General features: G+C 38.6%; 2 pseudogenes; one reads left to right on the forward strand and one right to left on the reverse strand.

Moving 5' to 3' along the window:
- Window positions 1-6,937: 6,937 nt before the first annotated feature.
- LOC128117136 (uncharacterized protein C9orf85 homolog) lies at window positions 6,938-7,501 on the forward strand (annotated as a pseudogene).
- Window positions 7,502-9,226: 1,725 nt separating this feature from the next.
- Window positions 9,227-9,479, reverse strand: LOC128117143 (uncharacterized protein C9orf85 homolog; annotated as a pseudogene).
- Window positions 9,480-22,009: the final 12,530 nt, after the last annotated feature.

Genomic DNA, 22,009 nt, shown 5'->3' on the forward strand with positions numbered 1-22,009 from the left:
GATTCCATATTTTGTGGGGATTGTACCCTCGGCTAGACTAAAGGTTTGTCTTAAGTACTGTGGGCCAAATCACCACATGCTCTCTCTGTCTCTCTCTGTCTCTCTCTGTCTCTGTCTCTCTCTGTCTCTCTCTCTCTGTCTCTCTCTCTCTCTGTCTCTCTCTGTCTCTCTCTGTCTCTCTCTGTCTCTCTCTGTCTCTCTCTCTCTCTCTCTCTCTCTCTCTCTCTCTCTCTCTCTCTCTGGCAGTGAAGTTCCATTGAAATATTTTCACACTTTTTTTTATATGCATTCCAACTCCTTGCCTTTTCACTGCAGCTACAAAGTTGAATAGCTAGGGCAGAGACTGCATAAGGCCCCCACAAAGGGCCAGTTCATAAAAGAATTTTGTCAGCTCCTCAGTTAGATGATCAAAGGTGGTGAGGAAAACTTAATATACTTCCTCCAGAAGGCCTTTTTCCCTTGCCAGACTGATTTTTTTTTAATTTTATGTTAGGTCTTTTGCTGTTTTACAAAGCTAGGAGCTAGAGGTCTTCATTTTTTTTGTGTGTTATAGTTTTTCTAAAGATAGCATGCATGAAAGAAAAACACAGCTCCGATTCTTACTAAGAAATACCATTAATGCCAGGGAACAAAAATAAACAGTAGAAGCCTGAGAGAGACCACTGACTATTAAATTCACAGGTATGGATGACTGAGACCTCGGGCTTTCTAACGGAAGCTTGCAATCCCTGACCCCATCCATTTTGTAAGGGTCTAGGATAAATTGTATTGTAGACTGTACCAATAGATTTAGAAAAAAAGCACCTGCTCAGGATTGAAAAAGCATGTGAGACTACTGGGATTCTGTGCCACTGCATGAAAAGGCCTCTCATCAACAGAGGCCAAGCAGAAGGGAAGCCACAGCTGCGGGTTGTATTTTAAAGTTCTAGGAAAGAGGCCACATGGAGGGTCTATGTTTGTGTTATGAGTCATAGGAAGAGACAGGTGGTAGATCTGAAGCTTAATGTCTGTATGTGATGTCTCTGACTCCTAGGACTGTTCTGAGATGTTTGCGAAGCCAGCTTGGAAAAACAACGAGAGAATTCAAACGCTTCTTTTTATCAGGGGATATTTTATATTTTGGATTGTTTTTAGTCCTTAACCTGCATCTCTAGAATTCTATGTGTCATTTGCCAGATGCTCTAGTATACCATTGTAATGTATCTCGACATTTACTATATGGGTCCACTCCTGAGTCAGGAAAGATTGATATCAACAGTGTGTTACATAGAACCACAACGTCTACTTAAATTATTGTCTTAATTTCCTTTACAAAAACTTGAAGTAGAAAATAAGAAAAACTGCCAGGCGGTGGTAGTGCACACCTTTAATCCCAGTACTTGGGAGGCAGAACCAGGCTGATCTCTGTGAGTTGAGGCCAGCCTGGTCTACAGAGTGAGATCCAGGACAGGCACTAAAACTACACAGAGAAACCCTGTCTCGAAAAACAAAGCAAAACAAAACAACAACAACAAAAGAAAATAAGAGAAACCTTGAAAAAATAGCAACCAAGAAACAAAGATACGGAACTGCTTCAGGGAAGGAAGTGGAGAGGAGAAAAAAGGAGAGGGAGAAACCTCAAAAGAGTATACTTGTGGACCGCTGTAGAAATAAGCAGCTCTCACGCTCACAGAATTTTTCATCTCCAAACCTATTATTAACCCAGGGAAGCTGGGTGAGGGACAACAATGTAGTCCACGATTTTTAAGATAGTTCAACCTGTAATTTCAGTTAGAGGAGATCAACAAAGATATGAACTCCCAACGGTGTGTTGGACCCATACTTTATTCTGTTGCTGTTAGATTTTTCACTTAATTAGAGCTGATTTATGGTGTAGAGCTGAGTGAAGAATATCAAGACTTAAATACAATTGTCTAATTTGACTTCCAATTGTGTTGTCTTGGTATTTGAGTCATGCGATTGTGTTTTTGAATGGTGAGCTAACCTGAGACCTGTGAGTTTTTCTGCAGTCTACAGCCCCATCAGTCTAATTTCAGCTCTCAAGCTGGCCAGGCCTCCCCCTGGAATGCTGTCTTAGTTTCATCTCCCATTGCTGTGATAAAACACTTTGACAACAGAAAATTAAGGGAGAGAAGGTTTATTTGGTTCACGATTTGAGGTTATAACCCATCATCGTGGGGAAATCCAGGTGTCAGGGAGTTGAGGCAGTTTGTCCCATTACACTTGCAATCAAGAGCAGAGATCAGCGAATTAATACCTGCATGCTAGTGCTCAGTCTCCTTTCTTCAACCTTCTACAGTCCAAAGCAGAGAGCAATGAGTTCTCTGGAGTGGAAATAGTACAGAAAAACACCAAGGCCATGTGTGAATTTGGGACTCTACTACATATATAATGTGGGATTTGATTAACAAAATATAGAGCTCCCCATAGGAAGAATTACAATAGAAAAGCATTAAAGGAGAAAGCACATAGGCCAAAGCATGTGGCAGCTGCCAGTTGTGTGAATTTCCTTGGTTCTCTACATATCAGAATCCATGGATAGCCGGGTATCATTTGCATTTCACCAAGTTTTATTTTTATTTTACATCTTATTTATGTGTGTGTGTGTGTGTGTGTGTGTGTGTGTGTGTGTGTGTGCATGTTTCTCTCTCTCTGTGTGTGTATGCACATATATGCGCACACATGCACATGTGTGTATGACAGCATGCATAAGGGAAGTCAGAGGACAACTTGTGTGAGTTCAGTTTCTCCACTAAGTGGTTTCCTGGATAGAACTCAGGTCATCAAGCTTGGTGGCAAGTACCCTTACCTGATGAGCCATTTTGATGGCCCCTTTGCCAGTAGTTTGAGATTTCACAAATAGTTGTTATTTGGGTGCCTACTGTGTAGTCTTGTTATTTCTGCAAATTATTTTAAAATAACCTTTTGGCCTTGATAGATCTCAGTTGGCATCTTATAGGTCTCCACAGCACTGTAGGACAGCTAGTGCATCCCAGTGGTTAGTACAGGCTATAAACAAGGAAATAATCATCCAAAATCCTATACTAAGTACTATCCCGGGGCTTTGTACCAAGTAACTATCTTAATGCTAACTTTAGGATCCTTCAAGTTGAATAGGCTGGCACTGAACTTACTATGTAACACAGACAGACCTAGAACTTGTCATTCTTCCCCCTTAGCCTCCTGAGTGGTTGGGATTACAGGGCTGTGCTACCAGCCCTGTTTCATCAGTGTGCTTTGTGCTTCCACAGTCCTCCTGACACTCAAAAGACAGCAGAGGGGGCTGGAGAGATGGCCCAGTATCTACTGCTCTTGTGGAAGACCCTAGTTCAGTTGCCAGCACTCATGTCAGGAGGCTTGTGTGTTAGCCCCAATTCCAGGGGATCTAATGACCCCCACCTCTGAGAGCACCTACCCACACACAGGCACACACACATACATTCAATTCAAATTAAAGTAAGTCCTTTTGAAACGTAGCCAAGATGTCCACATTATGTGCTAGCCTGACTACGTTGAAGTCCAAAAGGTGAAGAGTAAAAATTCCATGTCAATAGGAAACAATGAAAATTATCATTCATCCCTTTCTATGTTAGCATTTATTAGATTTCTGTGACATTGCAGTGATGTTTAAAATATTGTTAAATATCAGCAATTTAATATGATTTAGCAAAATATAAATGCGAATGCACTGTATTTCCTACATAAGATGAATATGTGTTGTCTGTTCTTTCAGTAGTTCCAGATGTTTTTTTAATCATATATTTTGGTAATTGCACTATTATAATACCTCCTCTGTCACAGAGCAAAGGGGTTAAGAAGAAAGCTTTGCTGTTTGATAAGTATTGGTCAGAACCTTGGTTAGTCACAGTTTTTCCTTACAAACTCTGACATCCTATAAGGAGATATCAGAATCTTTTTAATCCCCATCACCTTACTAAGCATACTTTGTAAGGAAGGCTCCATGAAGTTGATTGAGTAGGAATTCTACCCCAGCTGTCTTTGCCTTATGAGCTTAGGCTCTTCTTATTCTCTCCCATGGCCTCCTAAGAAGGAGACCTCCTAAGGAGGGTGATGAGTGTTTAGGAGTCAGACCCCATTTGGTCTTGAATTTTTGAGTAAGGTCTATGTGAGCTCACAGACAACCAGTTATCCATATCTTTCTCAAATGACTATTTGGAGGAGGTGGTATTCTATACATATGTGGGATTTAATAGAAATAAGTTGTATGTTGAAGCCATAGAACTGAATTTTCAGTGTCTAACACATAAAAATGGTCAATAATTATTTTCGAGTGAGTAAACCATTAGCGTAATTTATTATACATTGTGAGCCACCAAGAAATAAAATTAAGAAGATATCCTTCTTGTGTTTTTCTATATACATCCATTTATACTTATATCTTACATTTTTTCTAAATGTGTCAAAGTATTTAGGACAACACTGTATATACTGTTTCACAATCTTTTAAGAATAGCTTTTATTAATTTTGCTAGGTAAAGATTTTCAGAATATTAAACTCAGCTAATAAACAAATATTTCTGTTTTCACATAGTTCATTTTAGAATACATATAGAGCCACTTTCTTTCGGTTGTGGAAAATCTAATCTTGTCAATTGATGGTAAATCCAGATACCTTAGGGTTTGCTAAATCAGGTCAGCATGCACTAAATCAATTTAGACTGGAGTTTAAATTCCCAGGGGTGGAGGATTGGATTGCAGCATTGAATCATAGGTGGTTAGGTTTGGTAAGAATGATTGGTCTGTAAACAGCTAGGCCTGTGAGGACAAATAGCTACCCTTAAATGAGGGAAGTGAAAAATCTACCCAGTAACCACCTTTATCTACCTAATAAAACAACACTCCAGAGAAGACAACACTCACTTGAGGGTTTGAATATGGAGATTATGCTTCCAACCATTTTTATGGGAGTGGCACCTAGATGAGAAACGTATTTTCTCTGGTAGGAAACAAAGATTTTATAGGGATATTGTATGTGACAATTATGTTATTACCTTGATGTGTCCCATGCTGTCTCACATATACCTTTTTACCCTATAATGTTCGTCTTGTCTGAATATCTGGGATACCACAGCCTCACAAGAATTCTATATATCACCCTTTTATATATATACATATATATATATCATCTTAATGTGAGTGTGGTAATTTGAATGAGAATGTTTTCTATAGGAACAGATGTTTGAATACTTGGTCCCCAGTTGGTGTCACAGTTTGGGTAGGTTTAGGAAGTGTGTGTGGCCTTGCTGGAGGAAGTGCCAATGGGGGTGGACTTTGAGATTTCAAAGCCACACACCATTCCCATTTTGCTTTTACTGTTTCCCGTTTGGGGCTTGAGATGTGAGCCCTCAGCTATTCTATTCACTATGCGTGCCTGTTGCTACACTTCCAAACCATGATGGAGATGGACTCACCATTCTGGAACCGTAAGTTCAAATAAACCCTTTCTTCTATAAGTTACATTGGTTTTTGCTGTTTTATCACATAAATACAAAAGTGACTAATACAGTATATAAAGCAGGATAAAGGTGGCTTCATTTTATATCTTGGTCCTAAAAAGTCTGAGGCAGTTCCATTAAATTTTCCTGGTCCCTCAGAACTAGGAGAATTCAACCCAGTTTTCTTACATTCCCATTAGGGCAAAAAAGTTAGGTGAGCAAGAATGTCTATAGCCCCATGGTCCTGATGGGGGGTTCCAAATTATATATTTGAGGTTTAGATGAGAACTCCAAAATCTAACTTCAAACTCCATGTTTACCATATATTTGTAAATATTGTTATTATTTATTGGTGAAAAAAAAGAGCATTGGTCAGAGTCAGAAATGAAATAACATTTCAAATAAAAGAGAACAAGAGGGAAGGTGGAAAGGATAATTATGATGTTAAAAAGCACATTCTAGCCGGGCAGCGGTGGTGCACGCCTTTAGTCCCAGCAATCGGGAGGCAGAGCCAAGTGGATCTCTGTGAGTTCGAGGCCAGCCTGGTCTACAGAGCAAGATCCAGGACAGGCACCAAAACTATAAGGAGAAACCCTGTCTCAAAAAAAGAAAGCACATTCTAGCAGTCTGTTCAGTAAAGAAACTATTCCTAAGATTCCTAGTGGTTTTCAGAATTCTCTCACATGTGCCACAAGCACATACTTCCTATAAAAATGCACATAATACAGACATGTGGACCTTAGAAAGTGTTTCTATATTTCCCCTTTCTTCCAAAAATCACTTGATTTAAAAATTATTTGATTATTTCTTGCATTTATTGTAATAACCCTTGTTTCTATGCACATACTGTTCATTTTTCAAAAGGTCCAGTACATTTTTTAAAATCGTGTGTGTGTGTGTGTGTGTGTGTGTGTGTGTGTGTGTGTGTGTGTGAGAGAGAGAGAGAGAGAGAGAGAGAGAGAGAGAGAGAGAGAGAGAGAGAGAGAGAGAGAGAGAGAGATGTGCGAGAATGACTTAGAGGGCAGCTTTGTATAGGTTCTTACCTTCCTGTGAGTTCTAGGGATCAAATTCAACTCCAGGCATTCAGGCTTCTCAGCAAGCACTTTTCCTCACTGAACCATCGCTCCAGCACACTCTTGATTTGTAAGAGCCTTTATAAATTAAAAAATATTAACTGTTTTTTGAATTGAAAAGATAGCTCATCAGGTAAAGGAACTTGCTGTAAAGTCTGATGGCCTGAATTCCATCCCTAGAACCCACACTGTACAGAGAGAGAACTGACCCTTGCAAGTTGTACTCTAACCTCCAAATATTCACCATGCCACTTAAAAGTTCCACACATACATGCACATGCTCAGACTGAGAGATAGACACACACAAGTAATTTTAAAATGTGAAAAAGAATATTAACAATTTTTGAACCCCGTCTGTAACCTCTTCCCTGTAACATAAAGGCTGTGCTGACATGAGGAGATTTGGTAATGGGTTCCCAGCACGGCAATGTGGCTCAGCCCAGGTCTGAGAAGCACCAAAATACATTCACCTTCAAAAAGGACAAGTTCGTTAAGAGAGTTCAGACCAAGAAAATGAATGCAAAATTTCATGATGGAGTTAGGTCAGCACTGAAAACAAGTTCTTGAATGGTGTGTAAAATACAGCAAATACAAACCACTGTCAAAGCCTAAGAAGTGTGTTAAATGTTCACAAAAGACAGTGAAGGACTCCGTCATATAACGTGTAGACCATGTGCCTGTGAACTTGAAGTCTGTGCAAAGTGTGGAAAGAAAGAAGTTCTCATTATTCCCTTCAACGAAGACCCCGGGACTTCAGCAAATTCTGAAAATCAAGGTTCTAAGCAGAGGGGAGGGTGCAAAAGGAAGGACGGCAGTGATAAGGATTTGGATGCTGAGACTGACTCACATGATGAGACGGAGACATTCCGGTGGCCTGACAGCACAGTCAGCGTCAGAGGGCTCAACAGACACGCTGACATCCTCATGCGGGAGTCAGAAAGGCTGTTCAAAAGAAGCAGAACGAGCTCATGAGCAACAGAAATTATCTGTAACATTAGAATAACAAACCTTCAGGTTTTTGTGGTAAAATTTAAGCTGCATATACAGAATATGTGTGAAAATACTTACTGTGGCATGTTGTATAAGATTTAGAAATTGTTGAGAAAAAACATATTACCTAATGTCAAACTATCCAGTGTTGAGAATTGGTGATTATATCAGAACTATCTCATGGAAAACTAAGATGATTCTCACAGCAAGTACATTTCTATAGACTGACCTCAGGTCTGACTTTCTTAGCAAAAGCCCCCTTACATCTTACAAAACAAGCTTATTTACACACAAACACACACACACACACACACACACACACACAGAGAGAGAGAGAGAGAGAGACAGAGACAGAGACAGAGACAGAGACAGAGACAGAGAGACAGACACAAACACACACACACATACAAATATAAATCATGTATAGTGATTTTCCTTCAAACATATTTTTATATACTTCATCCCATTGTTTTTGCCTTCCCCAGCCCAGTTTGGGAGTATATACTCAGAAAAAAATGTGTGGACTATATCATTAATACCTAGAAAAAAATCCAACATTTATACTCAAGTAGAGATACTTGCAGTATCAGACGCTCCTGTGAGGTTCTCCCTCATAAGCCTATCCTTCCCAGAATTCCATTGTTCTGAATTTTTCTTTGCCTGTGTTTCTACTTGTAGACAGTGTAGGCTAGCTTCACGTGATTATTGAAATCTGTGTCCTGTGTTTAAAAGTAGCCAGGTGTGCAATGAACTTTTCCACACTCTGTACCTAGGTTCCCAATTTTATTGTTTTACCATGTTTTCTTTCTGTCAATCTCCATGTATGTATATATGACATGTATGTAGATGCATATATGTGTGTATCTATTTGCTGAACCATTGAAATAAATGTGAAACTCCAAAAAAAGAAAGGTACCATAATCTAAGTGTCAATTATCAATCTCAGATTTATAAGTGAGTAATTTTCCTGTTGTCAAGGACCTAGTGGAAGAGAGTAAGAGGATTCTCTCTCTCACCATCTTCATCTATTAAATACGTTTTCAGAATTCAAGGACTAGTTATTTTATACTTACTGGCCATGCTGCCCAGATTACAACATGAAGATGATGATGATGATGATGATGATGATGATGATGATGATGATGAATGATGATGACGACAATGTCAATAGAAAGTATAAATACATGCTACCTGAACTAAAGAACAGGAATAGAAGAATTACAAAGAGAACATTTGATTTTATATCCTTTTATAGTACCCAAACTGTGACAGGCTTAGATAAGTTACATATTTGTAGCATACTATGTAGCATGTAAATGTGAGACCAGAGATTCAAAGCTGCATTGACAAAGAATGCTCTACTCTTTACACAAAGCCCTGCATTTCCCTGGTTTTGAGTTTTATAGGCTTCTAGCCATTTTATCAGTTCACCTTCAGGTATATACGATCAGGAGAGTAGTGAATATCTTTGTACTTTCTCCATATTTCATGTTGAATTTTGTATATAAACAAAATACTAATATATCCTATGTGAGAAAAATCACCAAAAATAAATAAAACACAACAAAAACCTAAGAGAAAATATTTCAAGTACCTTGATTTTCAGAATTTGCTGAAGTCTCGGGTCTTCGTTGAAGGGAATAATGAGAACTTCTTTCTTTCCACACTTTGCACAGACTTCAAGTTCACAGGCACATGGTCTACACATTATATGACGGAGTCCTTCACTGTCTTTTGTGAACATTTAACACACTTCTTAGGCTTTGACAGTGGTTTGTATTTGCTGTATTTTACACACCATTCAAGAACTTGTTTTCAGTGCTGACCTAACTCCATCATGAAATTTTGCATTCATTTTCTTGGTCTGAACTCTCTTAACGAACTTGTCCTTTTTGAAGGTGAATGTATTTTGGTGCTTCTCAGACCTGGGCTGAGCCACATTGCCGTGCTGGGAACCCATTACCAAATCTCCTCATGTCAGCACAGCCTTTATGTTACAGGGAAGAGGAACTATGATGCCTTTCTTACAGGATTTGTTTTCAAGGAGAATATGAGCAATCTATGCAAAATGTCTGGCATGGGCTAAGGTTTCTAAGAATGTTATTATTACCTCAGCCAACTAGGCTCCTTTCCTTCCATTACAGAGATGACTTTTACATAAAATAAATAATGTGCCATTCAATAATCCTCAACAGAACATACATGTGTAGGAGAGAGGAAAGCTCGATAACTTTGGGGTGGAGAGAAAAGGCAGAAATTTGAAGTGAATCGTGAGGGTCTTTCTAGGGCACTGGCAGATAAAGTGCTTCCTACTATTGCCTGTGGTAGATGGAGTGTGTTTCAAGGGCAACAGCAACAATTCTCCCACTTTGCATGTCCTTTGAATGTAGTTTTGCTTCCATTTCACCCAGAAAAGAAATTTATTTGCCTTTTCCTGGCATTTGGATTGGTCTAGTGTTTGTTTGAGAGCAACAAAATGAGGCAGAAGTAATGTTACATTCCAAGCTTTTACTTGCCTCTTGCAATGTTCATTTTTGGAATCTAAGCAAGCAGTTGTTCAGGGGCCCACATGGGGGAAAGGAATGTCCCTGATGTCAACTTCAGCTGAGTTTATAGCCAACAGTCTATATCACCTTCTGGTTATGTTTAAAAAGTGGTTTTGATATTTTGACCATCCCACAACCTCAACTGATATCACCTAAAGCAAAAACAAAACAAAACACCCAGGCAAAAACACTATCATGACAGGAGCTATAACAAACTGTTGATGTTTTCAGCCTCCATGCTTAGAGTGGTTTATTATGCAACAGAAGATAACCAAATATCACCTCTTCTTGCATTGGTAGGCAATGGGAAGGGCTGTTTACAAAGGCTCTCACCTGGTGAAACCTGGACACTTGCTCTCCTCATGAAAGAGCCTATCCTAGTCAAGGACTGCTCAGAAACAGCAGATGCCAGTTGTCTGTTGCGTTTCAAAATTCTGAAAACAAGATGGGGTGTTACCTGGAGATGTTATTGCATAGGTAAATGACTTTGGAGCCTAATGCCTGCAGATGATGCCTTTGAATTTCTTTTGAAATATGGAAAGAATGGCTTTTGTGTTTGAAATAGAAATCAGGAATTAAATGGCTTCTTTCTCCATGATTATTTCACATCATGCATTGACTGCCTTCAGTTCAGATGGAGAACTTAATCAACATCTAAGACAGTGCTTCTCAACCTTCCTAATGCTGTGGCTCTTTAATACAGTTCTTCATGTTATGGTGACTCCCCCAACTGTAAAATTTTTGTTACTATTTCATAACTATAATTTTGCTAGTGTTATGAATCGTAAGGTAAATATTTTTGGAGATAGAGGTTTGCCGAAGAGGGCATGACCCACAGGTTGAGAACCACTGATTTGAGGGGTGGTGTAGTGTTCTAGAATTGTCAATAGATCCTCACTAACAAATCCAATGAAAAAAACTTGCCCATCAGCTACTTCTAAAATTCAATTTGTTACAAAACAGAAAGAGAAGGAAAAAAAAAAGTCTTAGTCTAAGAAAAATATGCCATACCATTTTAATAGGGGATAAGGCCTTGGAGTATTGTCTGTTTGGACACCTTGTTGTCATGATTACATCTCTGGAATGGAATGTACAGTTGTTCCAGACAGTCACAATAGCATCCATTAACATTCAGCAGATCTGCTCCCTGTCACAAAAGCCTTAGCATCAGGGTCAGTACAAGCAGAACTGACAAACAATTCAATTCAAGTATGATTTTAGATATTTACCTACACACCAAGCTTAAACTTTTTGAGGAGGGCCTATACCTTGAGACCAAAAAAAAAAAAAAATCAGAAGGGAAGGAGTAAAGCAACAGAAATATATGCACATAATTCTTGTAAACAGAAGTAGAGATATAAACGATGCATATATTTGTGTATGCATATGTAATGCATAGTTACTGAACATTGCTGTCTTACAACCAACTGTCTTTCGGAATAGTCTCAATCCCAGAGGCTTGCTGAGTTAACTGAATGTGTCAATTATGTAAAGGAGTCTTTCAAAGCCTGTCTTTCTTTCTTTAAAATGTTTGTTACACATATTTATTTATTGTATGTGTGCTGTGATACATGTGTAGGCATGAGCAGGCCACAGCGGATATGTGCAAGTAGCAGATGACATTTATGAGTCATTTCTCTCTTTCCACCATAGAGGTCCCAGGGACTGAACTCAGGTCATCAGACTTGGCAGTAAGTACCTTTACCAACCATTGGCTCAAAACCTATATCTTATAAAATTGATTTCTTGAGCCGGGCGGTGGTGGCGCATGCCTTTAATCCCAGCACTCAGGAGGCAGAGCCAGGTGGATCTCTGTGAGTTCGAGGCCAGCCTGGTGTACAGAGTGAGATCCAGGACAGGCACCAAACTGCACAGAGAAACCCTGTCTCAAAAAATAAAAAAAACAAAACCAACAACAACAAAATTGATTTCTTGAACATAACAGAGATTTTACTTCTTTTCTAAGAAAGAATTCACTTATCTCTTCAACGTTTCTGAAAACTTTCAAGTGCTTTGTCCTACACCATGTAATACTTAGGAACTGGGGTCTGGACAGAGTTCCTGACCCTTGCTCTCCTATCTCTCCTGAAGACCATCATTACATGTTATGTTTCTGCTTTATCTTAGCATTCTGTGGTTCAAAGAGCACTAGAATCATCCAAGGAATACATGTGCATCATTCTAATACAGAAAGTTTGAATGTGTTAGATAAAGCACTATGAATTCTTCTAGCCAACTCCTATTACACATAAATTTCATTGGGTCATATCCATAATACCAAAATATATTGGATTTTTATTTTCTCTTACATTTCTGAATGTTCTGTATGATATAGTTAATGCTGTTGGATTAGAGTATTTTCCACTAAGAAAGAGGGGAAATAGAGTGGATGTGTTAGTTTTCCGTTAACCCAACACAAACTCGTCATCTGAGAAGAGGGAACCTCAATTGAGTAAATGCCCCTGTCAACTTGGCTTGTGGGCAGGCCTCTGAGGCATTTCTTTGACTGATAATTGATATGGAAGAGCCCAGTGCACTGTGGGTGCTGTCATGCTTGGGCAGGTTACCTTGGGGTCTAGAAGAAAGGAGGCTGAGCAAGCCAGTAAGCAGCACTCCCCCATGGTCTCTGCTTCAGCTTCTGCCTCCAGGTTCCTGCCTTGAGTTCCTGCCCTGTTAATGATAGATTAGAATCTGTGAGGTGAAATAAACCCTTTCTTTCCCAGGTTGCTTTTGGTTATGGTTGGTTTATCACAGAGACAGAGACCTAATTAGAACAGTGGGTAAGTGTGAAGAAGCACTGAATTTTCAGACAGAGTGTTCGGAGACGCTGTATTCATTGCTTTCCCTTGGAAACCGAGATCACAATCTCCTTGTGCAGATCAGGAAATTAAGCCTTAGAGATGCTAAGTAAATGTGGCAAGTTAACACACCTTAGATAAAGTAAGTGTCAGAAGAGAAATTTTAACCCGTGCCTACCTAATTTCCAAACTCTGGTCTATCCCTCTGCTCCAGCACACGAAACACTTAGATGGTAAGCCATCAAAACTCGCTGACTGTTAAGATTGTAACTTGAGTTGCCTGGTCTTATATGTCAATGTCTGTTATGTTGTTGTTGAATAGCAGGATCTGCTGATTAGAAGAAAAAGATACTGGTTGAGATATGATTTATTCTGGATGTTCCTTTCACTTGTGTGGTATACAGCAACTATTTGTTGGATAAATGAAAAAGAAAGAAATGTATATTTGCTAGTTATCAAATAAGCAAATAAAACTGAATAACCATCTTCTTCTTCTCATTTATATTATTTAAAACAGATTAAGCTGGGTTGGGCACATACCTATAATCCCAGCACTCAGAAGCAAAGGAAGAAGGATCATAAATTCAAGGCCAGCTTGGGCTATGTAATGACTTCCAGGTCATCCAGGGCTACATTAGCAAGATTTTATCTCAAAACAAACAAAAAACCCACACCAGAATTGGCATAATTCTGTATACAGTGTTTCATAAAAATACTTGTTTTGTAAATAAAGAAAAGTTACATTCTTTCATCTCAGAAAAATTTATTTTAGTATCCATAATAGATAGCTACTGGGGGTGAAACTGGCCATATCATTAGTATTGTCTAGCACATAGTAGACTGAATAAGAATTATGCTCTTTTCCCCTGACTTCCATTTCCCACAAAAGCTATTTTTTTTATTATTCTGACACGTTTATTCGTGCACATGTGTGTGTGTGTGTGTGTGTGTGTGTGTGTGTGTGTGTGTGTGTGTGTGTGTGTGTTCCTTGGTGATACTTATCTTCTCCCTTATTGGTCCCCTTTATATTTCCTAGTGGATCATCAGAGAGAAGTAGTTTTCCATCAAGGGTAAAAAATAAATAACAAACCCCAAATTGGACAATGTGCAAGGAGTGAGAAATCTTGGAACACTTGGTCCTAAATGGGATGTCTTGATTAATCTCTCCCCTCAGGGCTCAGAGAACCCTGAAGAAGAAGGAGCAGAAAGATTGTTTAAGAGCCAGAAGGGATGGAGGACACCAAGGGAGCAGGGTCTTCTAGATATAGCAGGACTGACACACGTATGAACTCACAGAGACTGTAGCAGCATGCACAGGGCCTGCTTAGGTCTGTGTCAGATGGGGTCTCAGTGCTGAGAGAAGTGGACACAGGCTCCCATTCATCATCCAGAAGCTATGTCCAGTTGATAACCACTCAAATGAAAAATTAATTCTCGCCAATGGAGTCTCATTGTGGATACAAACCACACTTAAGGGCAGGTCCCATGCCCAGCAGTAGATGGCCAACCATAAATGAACTCAATGGTATTTTTGAAGGGTTATTTTGTTTTGTTTCATATTTTTTTGAGCATTCCCCATTCTGGTCTTTTGCTTGTATATCATGGTTTCTGATTTTGTGTTTTTTATTTAATTATTTATTTATTAATTTGTTGTTGTTGTGTGTGTTTCTATTGCTTTTTTTCTTTGCCTTTTTGTTTGCCTATTTTGTTTTATTGTGGTGCTTTCCATTTTTATTTGTCTGTTTGTTTTCTAAAGAGAGGGAGACAAAGAAGGCACCGAGTTGGAAGGATGGAGAGTTGGGGAGATCTAGGAAGAGATGTGGAGGGGAAACTTGGTGTTAGGTTGAAAAAATTCAATTATTGGTCAAAATGTTCTGATTTTAAGTATTCTGTACAGTCCATCTTCATATAACAGTGGTTAGCACAGACTTACTGCAGTAATGTGTAGGCTTGAGGCTTGATTCCATATCAAGCCAGTTGAGTATTCTGTGCCTGAAGTTTCTTGTCTTTTCAAATGGGCATAAGAATATTGTCTGCTTCATTATATGTAGTTAAGGATTAAATATGCTAATGTGGGGAAATATTAGATACACAGCAAATACTCAATGTTAGCTACATTTGTTGTTGCTGTTGTTACTCTAGACCACCTGAGAGGAAATAGTGGGGAAAACAATGTTTTTTAGCTACGAAAATGTTTTATGAAGCAACAATATTAAAACAAGATAAGATTGGGAGAAAATCTGATATATGGTTTAGTGGAACAGAATCAAAATTCAGTCCCAAGAAGCTTTTAGAAAGTGATAAATTTGACATTTCTTATCAGCAAGTAGCATGGATTATTCAGGAAATGATGGTGATTCACTTGGTACATTTCTTCATTTAAAAACAAAAAGTTTTACTCTTTTTTTTTCACTGTAGAAAAAAAAAAAAAAAAAGAAAAAAGGTTACCATGATCCTGGCGTGAAAACACATGGCTAGCTAACTGTTAAATGATAGTTTATAAACCCCTTAGAAATACCACCAAATTAAGTTTGATGCATTTTTAAGTCTGCTTTACTTAAAATTTCTACCTTCCAAGGAAATATCACATTATAGACAAAAACTAGAATGCTAACTAACGCCATGTGTTTTTAGAGCTGTGGGGGCCTGCGCAGACTTGAGAGGAGCTGAAACTAGAGAGCAATATGTAAGTGCTTAGTCATATCAAAAATACACATGCTCAATGAATCAGCAGAAACTCCAGGCTGGATATCTCACAGATCTTTTCATATTACCAAATAGGGGAATGTGTATGGGACTACATAGGTGTGGTGATGCAACATTAAAGGCAACTTGGGTGTCTATTTAAGGAGTAGTTGAAAATATTTGTCTGTTGTTGAGAGAGATTCAAAGTGCTGCTTCCCATTTTGATAACTCATTTTCCTTATCTATAAATCAGCTCTATCTTCAACCATCACTGAACTCAGCTCCTGTTTCCTTAACCACCAAAATAAAGGGATTGGTTGATCATCATGTTGTAGCTACATTCTTTTTTACATCCTCAGATGCATGAGTTCAATGATCTTTCCTATAACTTTTTGTGTCTCTGCTCCATTGCAGTTAGGATAATGGCTTTGAACAGCAGTTCAAACACTGGAGTACTGATGACTGTGTCTGAGATAAATTATTGCTGTTATACCTTCAAAATCCTAAAGATAGTCAGGCTAGAATTCACTTATGTCCTGAGTGGAGTCCTGAGTGGAGATATCTTAAGTGATAGTGTATCTATCAAAACCAGAATAAAACATGGCATCTTCACTGAAATTTTACTTGGAAAAAAAAGGTTAGAGCGAACTAAATATGAAACCCAGCTTATCATGGTACTTTTCCTCCTTTGAAATATTGACCATTATTTTAAATTATAAATTATAAGACAATATGTAGTAGTTAACATATGAAAAATGTTCATGGCAAGTATAAAGAACTGAATTACTTTAGGAATATCTGAAGTAATGTAAAAGTATAGTTTTTACAACCAAATAGCATCATGCAATGCCTATATCTACTCATTAAATTCTCTTGCAATTTAATGGTACAAACCTGCTTTTCCAGCCTTCTTTCTACAGCAACTGGCTGAGTCATAGTGTTTTTAGAGAGGCTTTGCTGTGCCAAACTCTGTCTGCTAAAAAAGAGATAAAAACTGAAATAAGAAAATAAATAACTCTTTGCAGAATCTAAAGCAGGCAGAGTATTTGGAACTGTTTGTTTTCTGCATCAGTACTGGGTCAGTCCTTACATAAGTCTTATACAATTCAGTGGTTTTACTTAGGGGCCAAGTGAGGCCAAGACTAGCCTCAGAATCAACAATACCTACCTAACCATTTGTTTTCATCTCTCTGTCCCTTGGTCCCAAAACTAGGAGAGTAACTACGTATGCTTTTCAGGATGGGTGTGCAACTCTCAGAAGAAGCATCTGTAGCATCTTGCAAAGTTCAAGGATGTTTATCAAGGAATTCTTAGCAATGAGTATCCCAGGAATGAGAATACCCCAGTGATCAGCTGACAGAGCAATACTGTTCTTTTGAGGAGATGGGAAGGTGAAAAATTGGTATGGATTTTGGTTAAATGTGGTGCTGATTTGGAGTTATAGTTGATTTGTCATAATGGTGTGGGTAAAAGGATTTCATATCAGTTTTATGTGCTCTTCACCAAATTAGAACTATGCTGCAGGGCTGGTGACTCCCAATCCTGAGGTCGTTTGATTAATTATCCCCATGCTGCTTTATAATGTAGTTAGGTTTACTGTTGCCTTTCACTACTGATCACTCTGAGGTGTATTCACGGTTATTTTTGTGGCTCTATGCTTTTGCTCAATGCTATCTAAGGGCTGCACTTTCTAACAGGACACAGTACAGCCATACTCCTCACTTCCCTGGGGCTTTTTTCCCACTTAATTCCAGTTTATGGACTTTAAATTGGTACAACCTTTCTGGGTAGCAGGAGGGGAATTAAATTAAACATGTGTATACCATTTGAGATAGCAATTCCATGTCTTGAAATGTACCCTAAGGAAAGCATTAAGGATGTGCACAAGAGTGTGGAAACAATAAAATTCATCAACCTAAATGCCAATTTTTGGCTTTACCACCAATGTAAATTTATTGGAGGGTAGTGGGAACCCAAAGAATATCAGTAAATAGGGTATAGAGAGGCATAGAGAAGCATTCTAGGGACACATAAACACACATACACACACACACACACACACACACACACACACACACACACACAAGCACTAATGCACACACCCATCAAACAGGACACCATGGTTTATTCATGAAAGCTTAACAAGGATCCATACACATTTCAGAGGCACAAAGGAGGTGAACTCATAAATAAGCTAGATCTATTCCAAATGCAAATGACAAATACACCCTAACAATAGAAAATGACTAAATGGCATTCATTTTGTTTATTATAGGAAGCATGTATTCGTTCTAAAGTAAATTATGGAAGATTTATATTTTTTACCTTTTGATTTATGGATCAATGCTATGCATGAACTAAAGCAAAATTAAGCAACAAAGCTCTGTAGAGAAATGTCATAAGGTTCTCATTAAGTATATAAGTCCCTATAATTTTAAAAATATATTGAGCTTGCTCAGTATGTCTTAAGTCAAGTTAAAATATAATTAAATTGTAAATGCCCAAACACACTTTTTGATATCACAAAAATTATCCTAAGAATTAGCATTACTTTTAAAATGTAATTCAGAGTGTAGTTATGATGCTTTAGAGGTACAATACATTCCAATGGTAGATAAAACCTGGACTTAATCTCAGAAGAGAATGAACTTTTAAACAGTGTGGAGACTGTGAAAGACTTTTGCATTATGATATGGCCACAAGACTAAGGGGATCAGTAGGTAGAATGTCCAGGTGTTTGAGTGCTTGCTTCTTAGTTGGTAGGACTGTGTGGGGAGGCTTAAGGGGCGTGGCTTTGCTAGAGGAAGTGAGCCATTGGGGTGAGCTTTGAGGTTTCAAAAGCTTCCTACCATTCCCCCCAACCCTTTCACTCTCTTTGTTTTCTGTTTATGGTTCAAAATATGAGCTCTCATCTGTTCCTGCTGCCCTACCTAGAGCTTTCTGCCACATTTCCCTACCTTAATTGTGATGGACTCTTAACCCTCTGGAACTGTAGGCCCCAAATAAACCCTCCCTTCTACAGGTTGCCTTGCTCATGGTGTTTTCTCACAGCAATAGAAAGATAACTAATACAGAAGTAATGGTTTCTCCAGCCAAACTACTGACCTTTTTTTAAAAATGAGTATCTTGCCTTGTAAAAGAACAAAGGAAAATGATTCTTGGTTAATATAAAAAAAATAAAATATAACCAATAGGTTCTTGTGTGCTTGGGAAAGGATCTCTGACTTGAAGCAGAAAAAAGTTCTTATTCAAATCATACTCAAAGAAGACGTTGAACAACAACAACAACAAAAGAAAATAGAATATGTAAATTGTTCAAATCACACCCCCAAGAATGAAGTAATCCCAGAAACCAAGCACTGTGTTTAGGTGAAAGGGCTTTTGAAGAAAAATAAATGAATAAAAATTCATTATGACTGAACCATAATTGATGCCAAAAATACTTGTTCAATTTAATTTTTGTTTGTTTGTTTGACACAAGGTCTTACTATATAACCCTGCTGGACCTTGAGCTCACAGAGATCACCTGTCTCTGCCTCTTCGAATGAGTGCTGGGATTAAAGGTGTATGCTACCACACCAAGTCCTGTTCAATTTATTTCTATCTAACGGATTCTTCAGCAAGGTTTGTGGATTCTTGTCTGCTATATCTAGTGTCAAAACTTATAATAAAGGTGACCACAAAGTTCAGGAAAACTATAGGGGAAAGGAGGGGGTTAGACAGAGTGGGTAGGAAGGACGAAGGAGGGGACTGGGGTGGGGGGATGAATATGAGCAAGGAACAATGATATACATGCATCAAAATGTCATAATGAAATCTGTTATTTTCTACACCAACTTAAAATTTTAACAATATAAAAAGGAAGAAAGAAACATGCAAGCAAGCCAGAACAAAGTGATTGAGCTGTGGCAATGGCTTGGTCAGTAAAGTGTTGTTTTTCAAGCATGAGGACCTGCTGTTAAACCCCAGAACTCATGTTTTTAAAAAAAGCCAGATGGGGTGGGGTGTGCTTAGAATCACAGCAGTGGGGAGGCTGGGGAAGCAGAGACATGCTGTGGATATCATTCTGTATAAATAAAACACGGATTGGCCAGTGGCCAGGCAGGAAGTATAGGCGGGACAAGGAGAGAGGAGAATTCTGGGAAATGGAAGGCTGAGTGGGGGAGACACTGCCAGCCGCAGCCCTGACAAGCAGCATGTGAAGATGTCAGTAAGCCACGAGCCATGTGGCAAGGTATAGATTTATAGAAATGGGTTAATGTAAGATATAAGAACAGTAGCAAGAAACCTGCCACGGCCATACAGTTTGTAAGCAATATAAGTCTCTGTGTTTACTTGGTTGGGTCTGAGCGACTGTGGGACTGGCGAGTGAGAGAGGTTTGTCCTGACTGTGGGCAAGGCAGGAAAAATTCTAGCTACAGAGACAGGTAGATCTCTGGGGCTTGGTGGCTAGCCAGGCTAGCCTACTTGAGGAGTTCTAGGCCAGTAAAAGACCTTGCCAACCCTCCCCCCAAATAAAAGGTGGATATCACTTGAGGCACCACACTCAATGTTCTCTTGCATCCACAATCAAGTGTACACATGTGCATAGACACCTGCACACACATATACATCTACACACACATGAACACACACATGAACACACACACACACACACACACACACACACACACACACACACACACTCAAGAAAAGGCATCTTTGCTGAGGTCAATCAAGTAGTAAAAAACCAGGAGCCAGACCAAAGCATAAAGCTCAGCTTCCAGAAGACGACTACTTCGCCTCTGAGGAAGTCTTCAGCAATGATACAATAATCTACTCTTTTTCTCTTTGACTCATGAAATCTTAAAACTTTTATTTGTATTTCTTTTGCTATAGTATTTGGGGTATTGTTTCATAGGTGTATTCAGAATAAAACATCATAAAAACTCAAAGTTACCATTTACCTGCCTTTTGGTGGTTAAAAACAAGTCTCACTATAAAAAAATGACCATATAGTCGATGGCTCACTTACCATTTGAAACTGAAATAATAATTGTTCAATAATAGACCTACACTGGAAGCATATCAAGCTATATGTTCACTTTCATGTCTGCAATACATGCAAATAAGTCCACTTTTCTTTAGTTTTTTTCCCATAGTTTTATTGTATGATATGATCTCCAACTACAGAATGAATGAGATTTTTACCTTGACTTTACATGTTATGGTTATTACACTAATTTTGACCATGATGCTAAATCTTGACAAAAATACCTATTTTTTTGAGAATTCTTGGTCGTTTTTTCTGCCCTTATAACTGATACAGTTATTGAAATTACAACCCTAAATAATTATTAACAACTACCTAATTTAAGCTAAGATACCATAAACAAAAAATCCTGTGCGAGTGTTTTAATAGAATGTTGGTTTTTATTATTAAGAGAAATGTCTGTGGTTATTAATTCTAAATGTTTGAAGAATCCACTAGGGTGAAGTAATTGCCAATCTATTGGGAGATTAGACAAAGTACATTCAAAGCTCATGAGGCCATAAGACACAGTGGGACTTTCTTTTAGAACAAGTCCATGCTTAGTGTCCCTGATCTGTAATTTACAATGTTGGTGATCTGGTTCTAGTAGATTAAACTGTATGTCAGGAAGAAACTATTATTCACTTCCTTGAATATTTGTTTTCATGGTTAAAGGGGGTGGGACAAAATTCCTATGATATAGAGTGACTTTGATATTCACTTCTACTTTCAAGATGACCTTCCCAGATTTTCAAATACTAAGCTGTCACCTGACCTTACTCACCACTTCAGGATCTCTTCACATGGCCCTACCCACAGGTCTCCTGGCACAAAAAGTGATATTTCCCCTCTTTTATCTTCCGCATCACCTGAAAGAGCTATTAATGAGGGGATCCATGGACCTACAAATAGTAAGTGAGCTAAAGTAATCCTAACTCAAGCCCTAGAAAGTAATCTTCTAAAAGGTGTGTGGGGGGGGGTGCTCAGTATCCTCCAGGGAAAGTGAGAGACTGGAGAAATGACTTCTTCTTCCTCTTCCTCTTCTTCTGATTCTCCTCCTCCTCCTCCTTCTCCTCCTCCTCCTCCTCCTCCTCCTCCTCCTCCTCCTCCTCCTCGTTGTTATTATTATTATTACTACTACTACTACTCTTACACGTATTGATTTCTTCTCCTTCCTGCGTGAAACTAGAGGTCAGAGAAAAACTTGCAGGAGTTTGTTCTCTCCTTCCACCATATGTGTCTTGGGGATTGAACTCAGATGGTCAGACTTGGCAGCAGGTGCCTTTACCTGCTGAGCCATCTTGCTAACCCGTCCTTCTTTCTACCCGTGTATGACTTTGGAAAACTAACTCACTGTCTCTGATCCTGAATTTGACCACTGTAAAACGAGGAAAATTGATACCATTCCCACAGAGCTGTGGGAAGGAAATAAGAAAATTTGGCATGTAGT

Source organism: Peromyscus californicus, unplaced genomic scaffold (assembly GCF_007827085.1).
Source record: "Peromyscus californicus insignis strain IS unplaced genomic scaffold, ASM782708v3 Scaffold_10__1_contigs__length_136768540, whole genome shotgun sequence".
NCBI lineage: Eukaryota > Metazoa > Chordata > Mammalia > Rodentia > Cricetidae > Peromyscus > Peromyscus californicus.